Source organism: Coregonus lavaretus (assembly GCF_964263955.1).
Source record: "Coregonus lavaretus genome assembly, chromosome: 35".
NCBI classification, from domain to species: Eukaryota; Metazoa; Chordata; class Actinopteri; order Salmoniformes; family Salmonidae; genus Coregonus; species Coregonus lavaretus.
In genome coordinates this window covers 4812036-4821402 of record NC_140022.1, presented here as the reverse complement: position 1 = coordinate 4821402, position 9367 = coordinate 4812036, and positions in this window count along the sequence as shown.

The window sequence follows — 9367 nt, the reverse complement described above, 5'->3', positions numbered from 1 at the left end:
ATTGCCTCAAGCAAATTGGTGTAAACCGCAAATCCATCTAAAGCTTTTGGATATCTGTTATAGTTTCATTGGGGCTGATTTCATTCATTTGAACAGGGAACAAGTGGCTGTGGCTCGCTCTGCATAAAGGGCCCTTAATATCCCTGGCCCCCTGGCCCCCTGTCACCCAGCCCAGTGTTAATCCATGGGACTCTCTCCTGCACCAGGGGAATAGGTAATGGGTATTCCTAGGTGATCAGCAGACGGTATAATGCAATTAAGCAACCTGGGGCTGTTGGACGAGGAGCTCTAATCCTGAACTAATTTGAACTGCAGTTTGATAGCAAGCGCTGTGATCCTGGAATAATCATGTGGGCTGCTAATGAAACTGGGTGGGCAGACCAGGCGGATAGAGGTCCTCAGCTCTGAACACTCGCCATGTGTCGGGGAGAGTGGGGAGACAAGATGTCAGGTTGGCCAAAATGGCTCAGACATACAAGCACTAGTATGGAAGGACCACTGCTAGCAGACTTTTGGAACACACACACACACACACACACACACACACAAAACCAGGCTTTCCTAAAGGTCAATGTGAGATTTGAATGTCAGGATTTAAGTCCTCTGTTCATATTACTTGGTGCGTTTGCAGTGGAAGTCTATGAGATCCATCCAGCGCCACTCTTAAAGAGCCTTGCGTGAGCGAGGCCAGAGGCAATTACAGTAATTGTAATGAATAATCAGACAAATCTTATTGGCATTATGACCACTAACGTTCTCCATTTCTGGAGGCAGCAGGTCGGCAGCAGCGTGATTAGAGAAGGGCAGAATAGACCTACAAATGTCTGACTGACTGGTGTTCACCGTGATGTCTGACTGACTGGTGTTCACCGTGATGTCTGACTGACTGGTGTGCACCGTGATGTCTGACTGACTGGTGTGCACCGTGATGTCTGACTGACTGGTGTGCACTGTGATTTTGACTGACTGGTGTGCACCGTGATGTCTGACTGACTAGTGTGCACCATGATGTCTGACTGACTGGTGTGCACCATGATGTCTGACTGACTGGTGTGCACTGTGATGTCTGACTGACTGGTGTGCACCATGATGTCTTACTGACTGGTGTGCACCATGATGTCTGACTGACTGGTGTGCACCGTGATGTCTGACTGACTGGTGTGCACCGTGATGTCTGACTGACTAGTGTGCACCATGATGTCTGACTGACTGGTGTTCACCGTGATGTCTGACTGACTGGTGTGCACCGTGATGTCTGACTGACTGGTGTGCACTGTGATGTCTGACTGACTGGTGTGCACCGTGATGTCTGACTGACTGGTGTGCACCGTGATGTCTGACTGACTGGTGTGCACCATGATGTCTTACTGACTGGTGTGCACCGTGATGTCTGACTGACTGGTGTGCACCATGATGTCTTACTGACTGGTGTGCACAGTGATGTCTGACTGACTGGTGTGCACAGTGATGTCTGACTGACTGGTGTGCACCGTGATGTCTGACTGACTGGTGTGCACCATGATGTCTTACTGACTGGTGTGCACAGTGATGTCTGACTGACTGGTGTGCACAGTGATGTCTGACTGACTGGTGTGCACCGTGATGTCTGACTGACTGGTGTGCACCATGATGTCTTACTGACTGGTGTGCACCATGATGTCTGACTGACTGGTGTGCACTGTGATGTCTGACTGACTGGTGTGCACTGTGATGTCTGACTGACTGGTGTGCACCGTGATGTCTGACTGACTGGTGTGCACCGTGATGTCTTACTGACTGGTGTGCACAGTGATGTCTGACTGACTGGTGTGCACCGTGATGTCTGACTGACTGGTGTGCACCATGATGTCTGACTGACTGGTGTGCACCGTGATGTCTGACTGACTGGTGTACACTGTGATGTCTGACTGACTGGTGTGCACCGTGATGTCTGACTGACTGGTGTGCACCATGATGTCTGACTGACTGGTGTGCACCGTGATGTCTGACTGACTGGTGTGCACCATGATGTCTTACTGACTGGTGTGCACAGTGATGTCTTACTGACTGGTGTGCACAGTGATGTCTGACTGACTGGTGTGCACCGTGATGTCTGACTGACTGGTGTGCACCATGATGTCTTACTGACTGGTGTGCACTGTGATGTCTGACTGACTGGTGTGCACCATGATGTCTTACTGACTGGTGTGCACAGTGATGTCTGACTGACTGGTGTGCACAGTGATGTCTGACTGACTGGTGTGCACAGTGATGTCTGACTGACTGGTGTGCACAGTGATGTCTTACTGACTGGTGTGCACAGTGATGTCTGACTGACTGGTGTGCACAGTGATGTCTGACTGACTGGTGTGCACAGTGATATCTTACTGACTGGTGTGCACAGTGATGTCTGACTGACTGGTGTACACCGTGATGTCTGACTGACTGCTGCACACTACTAGAAAAGGGCATTAGGGAATGGCTGCAGGAATTCAACAGTGCTGCTTTATCGGCTTCTCTGCATCTGTGCAGTATATTTTTTGTGTCTTCTCTATAGCAGACTACTACAGCTGCAGATTCAGGACAATATTACATAATCATACTGCCTGTCATGCCATAAGCTCTTAACGGAAGGGTTGATCCGAAAAATGTATCAAAACTGTAGAATGTTCATTGTAAGAAGGTTTTATCTCACGAGTATAACAGTTTTCATCACTTGAAAAAGAAGAGTCGTCCATTTTGGCGCCAGTATTGTGAGGTTTGGTCTTCAGTGTGAATGATAGCTGTTCATTTGTAGCACCTCTGTTATTATGAGCCAAAATGGCTCTCCATAGCTCCCAGGCCTTCTGCCCTTGGCCCACCTTTGTTCGAAGTACAACTAGTTGGCTATGCCCCCGTGGGAGTACATTGTTGAGGTGGGCGTTCTTCTGTACACAAAGGGTCTTAGAGTTGCTGACGTCACAATGTGACAAAGGCGTGATCTCCACCACTACATTGAAGCTATTCATAGCAAGGTCACCACTGTTGCTCTAAGACACATTGTAGTACAGAAGAGCACTGAGAGGTTGTCGAAACTGCATTGCCTTGCTAGTTGCTGCAACAGATAAGACATAAGGCAGCACTGATGGATGCCGCATGATGGCCAAAGGAGAGCTGAATGCTGCAGCCTCAGAGTTCTGGAATCTGTCAAAAACAACATGGCAGCTAAATTCATTCAAAAATGAATGGGAGGAAACAGAACGGCGCCTGGGCAGTATTGGAGCCATCCCTTCATATCTATCTGTCATTTAGCCAGCCCACTCAGTCTGGTGTTACTGTAGTTACAGGGGGAACAGTCATGGGTTTGAGTGAGTTCTTGAACCCCGCACGCCCCCGGTCTCAAAGAGGACATTGTTGAGAGGGCTGGAGAGAAACTGTGGAAAATATTTGAGGGAGAAACATGGAGTGAGGAAAGTAGTTGAAGTGTTGACTTCCTTAACCCAGAGTGCAACAGTCTCTGATTCTCTACGTGGGGAGAACAGTGATGGGAGAGATGACATGGGGGCCATTCATTCCCCGGTGTTTCCACACATAAGTGCTCTGGGGAGACAGAAATCCTGGGATGACGCTGGCCGGTTGGAAGGGCAGGACCTCAGTGGACAAGAGAAACTAGTGTCTCACTGTAGAGATGGAATGAGTTGCAGTGTATGATGGCAGAGTATGTCCCAACAGCACGTTGTATGGAACATCCACGTCAGTAGGATGGAGATCTCTGTATGATGCTGAATACCATCCATACAGGCTAATATGATAACAAAGCAATATTTTTTGACATCCACCCATTGATTCTTGAAGAATATAACTTATAAATGCCTCATGAGCTTAGTTCAACTGTCGTACCCCATCAGAACCGAAAATAGAAGCTTGTTTTATTCCAATGTTTGTAAACAAAGAAAATGTAAACAAACACTATTTAGCCTCAAAACATGGTTAAAACTATAACGTTGATATCATGGATGGTCAGTCCTTGCATCCATAGCTCTGTCTATGAATTTGAGAGTGGTGACATTTCTTCAACCCAGTCCTCAGCTTTGTACCGAACCAGGGGCGGGGATTCGCTTTGTTATTGTTTCTACTGCTGATTTTTTATTTTTATTTTATTTCACCTTTATTTAACCAGTTAAGCCAGTTGAGAACAAGTTCTCATTTACAACTGCGACCTGGCCAAGATAAAGCAAAGCAGTGCGATAAAAACAACAGCACAGAGTTACATATGGGATAAAACAAAACATAAAGTCAAAAATACAACAGAAAATATATATACAGTGTGTGCAAATGTAGCAAGTTATGGAGGTAAGGCAATAACATAGGACAAAGGAAAATAAAGAGAAAATCATCTTATTTTCCTGAACAGACTGAGTGACAGGTGTCCTTTCAAATGCTAGAGAAAGAGCTTCCTGCTTGAGCATTGATATGCAGCACTATCTGGTTCTTATCGTCAGGCTGTGGATGGCCTGGATAAATGCAGGCCGGCTCACCTTCCAAATTACCCCAGTATTATTACATCATTGGGGAGGAGGAAGAGACGGAATGTACAGAATTGGGTAAGCTCAATTATCTATTCTCTTTACACAATGGAAGGTTCTTAGTATTCCTGGGTTATTGAGTCATCCTCACTGCAAGCCTACTCAGAGCCCTGCCGCCCCACAGAGGTGGGAGGTGACTCAGGGTTAGAGGAAGACCATTGGTCCCTGTGCCACCAGGTTAGGTGTTTCACTAATCTCTCCCTTCCAGGCCTGTCATGAATATTCTACAGCGTTTTGACTGCCACACAGGTCTGTTTTACTGGTCGCCATGGAGTTAACAGAAACACAGAATGAAGGCTGCCTTCCATCTTGGCTTAGGTATCTGTGTAAACCAACAAATATCCTTCAGGTGTTTGGCCATTTGGAAGGACTATTAGCCTGGTTGCCAATCTCTGTTCAGCTACATTCCACTACTTGTCCTTGTAGCCTACACCGTGTCATTTGGCAAATGGTGCATGATACAGAGTAGAAGGAGTGGAATGTTACAGAGTCTGGTACCCAGACTAGGACTTTAAATTAGAAGTTCATGGTATTGTTCCAATCTTGAAGATTGTTCAGTGTCAAGGGTCATGGTGAAACAACTGTATTTTTTACGGTTGTATCTCAAACACACATACTTGAAGAAGGAAATGGGCCAAGACTGCCAACCATTCATACAGTGTGTGATTGGACTTCAAACCATGACAACAATGACCAAAACAACGTTTTTTTCCCATGGCATAAGTCTTGTACGTAGGTTCTTTACTGCATGGGCCTGAAGGCTCACAAATATTATGGTCTGCCATTCTGAGAGTTGGTGGATGCTCAGAACTGTAATCTAGAGCCAATGTAGGGTCGTCCCTACCCTATAACCTAACCTTAACCCCTACCCTAACCTTAACCATTTTACATTTTAACTTCAACGTGGGGAGTAGGGACGTCCCAAGGATTCCACATAGCACGGACTGCCAATGTAGAGAGCTCTCTAAAACAGATAGGAAGCTGTTAAAACGAACACATTCTGTGATAGCACAAGGTCTCCTGTAAGGCTGTTGTTCATCTCCATATTAAATCTAAAAAGAGTCCTGAGCTGTAAAATCCTAGAACCACTGTAGGACTGGTCACATAGTCTTGCCCTGAAACCACCCTTTCCCCAACAGTTCTCACGTATCATGGTTTAATGTCTTCGTTGATGTCACCAGAGATCATGCTGTTTTGTATGTTGGATTAAGAGCTCGTTAAGTGGAAATCGCCAGCACTAGCAGGAACTGGAACAGCGTGCTGCATGGCAAGATGTTGTCTTGATTTTGAATTCAAATAAACACAGTTTGTGTTGTTATTATTAGGTAATGTAGTGACTATTTAATTATGACATGTTGAAGTAACTTCCAGGAAATATTATACAACTTAAAATAAAAACCAAACTGAAATTCCCTCAGGAGAGACAATGAACATTGTTCAGAGCATGTGAGAATCAAAAGCCCAGGGTAAGCAGTGGTATTTCAGCATCACTATCTTCCTCTTCCACAATAAATAAATAAATACATTAAAGAAAGAAAGAAAGAAAGAAAGAAAGAAAGAAAGAAAGAAAGAAAGAAAGAAAGAAAGAAAGAAAGAAAGAAAGAAAGAAAGAAAGAAAGAAAGAAAGAAAGAAAGAAAGAAAGAAAGAAAGAAAGAAAGAAATTGTATGAGAAGAACCAATCATGTTAGCCGCCCTGCTGCCACAGAAAGCTAATTAGACCCTCACATATTGCTCCCCCTGCTCGGTTAATGATGGTGGTGTGAACACTATGACATAGAAGTGTCACTGTAACTATCCCTGTCTCTATGGCTAGCTGAACATAGGTCTACAGATGAGATAAAACCCTTTATTTGACCTGTATCTCATTGAGTACCAAAGCACAACAGGTGTGTGTAATGTATAACATTTTTTTAGTGGGAATTGGTTACCGTGGCTAAATGTATAGCAGTAGAAGGTCATCTGTGTCAGAGTTTTGTATCCATACTGTAGCCAATGTTAAGAATAATATTTTTGTTGCATATAAAGGATATTCTTATTTATGCATTGGAGGAATGGTGTCCTGTGCAACTGCTCTAAAGGTCAAGCATGGCCCCAGACCACCAGAGTGCTGAATGTGACCTGGTACCTTCTGTGACTCCCAGCTACATCAGGAAGAATCCCAACTGAGCTCATCATGGAATGAACAGGTAGCCTGCAGCCATATTATCTGACATTTGCATCTAGTCAAATGAAACGGTCATGCTAGAAGGGATACAGCTTTTGTCAAATTAACGTCAAAAGTTGATTCTTTTTGCATTTTAGCTAACCCTAACCCTAACCATTTTCCTAATCTTAACCTAATTATTCTAACAAGCTACATTAATTCTCCTAACCTGCTACGAAAAGTCAAATTTGACAAAAGCTGTGTCCCATCTAGTCAACACCAAAAGAAATCGGACAATGTGCATTGCATTCTCCTTCTCCAGTCTCAGCCAAGAGGATTCAATAAAATACAAGCACTACACTGCTCAAAAAGAGACAAGTAAGGGCTCTATTGTTGACAATATGCTAAGGCGAATACAGAGTTAGCTTTGGAACATTTCATCAAATAAATGTAACGACACCGTGCAGCATAAGGCAGTCATTTAATTACAAGCACAGAAAAAACACAAAAATGAAACAAACTTCCGAGGGACAAATTAGCAATGGCAATTCATCTAATTGTCATACTTCACCAGGTCACAACAGCTAAATCAAGATTAGAATGGAGCGAAACAACTAATTAGACCTATGATGTTTATTTACACTACCTTTCTTAATGAGCATGATTGGCCCATGATAGGTCCTTTCATTTCTTTAGATAAGTATGTGAATTCTGCATGAATCCCTCAGGCAGTAAGGTCAGAATGAAAAACATTCTATTAATATTAATGAAGGCTTAAATGTCACATTCCAATCTACCCTAATCTGTGACATTAGCTACATTTAGATCAATTTCACACACAAATCACTTTCATCTACGCCTCCACATTGTAGTTCAAATTTGAAATTCAATCAATCACTATGTTACAATGCCAACGGCACTATCATCGCCACTGAAAGATGCTTTGTGGTGGCGGTGCTGTGGGGTCAGCTCTGCTGACTAGTGTTTTTTCCCGCTCATACAGGAGTAATAAGGGCCTAGTGCACCATTTTTGTATTTATTAATATTTTTGTTATTGTGATTTAACAGCCACCCTACTTCCCGCGGCTCTATGTCTCATTGACTGGATGGTGGTACTGCGGTCTAGCCTCAACTATGCTGCCGTCTGACAATACTGCATTGCAAAATGGGCTCATCTCTCTCTCTCTCTCTCTCTCTCTCTCTCTCTCTCTCTCTCTCTCTCTCTCTCTCTCTCTCTCTCTCTCTCTGTCTCTCTCTCTCTCTCTGTCTCTCTGTCTTGACCATGGGACTGAGAATTAATGAGCATTATCAATGGGGACAGGGACAGAAAGGGAGACCATATGTGAAGACGCGCGCACACACACACACACACACACACACACACAGCCTGCTGTTTGGTCCTTAGTTAATCTAGATCCCAAGCGCCACCTTGTGTCCGTAAATGTAAAGTACACTGAGTGCTCTTTCCATGACAGACTGACCAGGTGAATCTAGGTGAAAGCTATGATACCTTATTGATGTCACTTGTTAAATCCACTTCAATCAGTGTAGATGAAAGGGAGGAGACAGATTAAAGAAGGATTTTTAAGCCTTGAGACAATTGAGACATGGATTGTGTATGTGTGCCATTCAGAGAGTGAATGGGCAAGACAAAATATTTAAGTGCCTTTGAATGGGGTATGGTAGTAGGTGCCAGGCGCACTGGTTTGTGTCAAAAACTGCAACGCTGCAGGGTTTTTCACGCTTAACAGTTTCCTGTGTGTATGAAGAATGGTCCACCACCCAAAGGACATCCAGCCAACTTGACACAACAGTGGGAAGCATTGGAGTCAACATGGGCCAGCATCCCTGTGGAAGGCTTTCGACACCTTGTAGAGTCCATGCCCTGACGAATTGAGGCTGTTCTGAGGGCAAAAGGGGTGGTGGGGAGGGTGCAACTCTTTATTAGGACGGTGTTATTAATGTTTTGTACACTTAGTGTATATGTAAAGTATATTTTTGTAAATGTAGACCTTCTTTTCCCAAGGTCTGTCAACATCAACTCATTTACTGTAAGTCTGATCTAGAGTGAGTCTAGAAGTCACAGAATAATTATCGGCCAAGTACATTTTGCAGTTAGCTCACTGTTCTTCCAAATCTATGTTCTTGGTCTGACTCTTCAGGATGGTCTTGTAGAATACACTGGAATGAGAATGATGATGATCAGATTCAGTTTGATGTTGTTTTGTGTGAGTGGAAAGAGATGTTTCACTGTAGTATTCGGCACGGGATCACTGAAACAACATTTAAGAACAATCTACGAAAGAAACACACTTGAACACCAGTTTACAGCAAATACTGTAGATCACGTGTCAAACTCATTCCACAGAGGGCCAAGTGTCTGGGTTTTCGCTGCTCCCTTGTACTTGATTGATTAATTAAGGCCACTAATTAGTAAAGAACTCCCCTCATCTGGTTGTCTAGGTCTTAATTGAAAGGAAAAATCTAAAACCAGCAGAAACCAGGCCCTACATGGAATGAGTTTGACACCCCCGCTGTAGATTATTCAACTTAACCTATAACATACAGAATATTTATATCCTATGAACTGTATAAAAAGCATTTCTTGCAATTATTGGACATTTTAATATACAAAGATTTATTATGACACAAAGTCAGGGCAAAAAGTTCATAAACTCA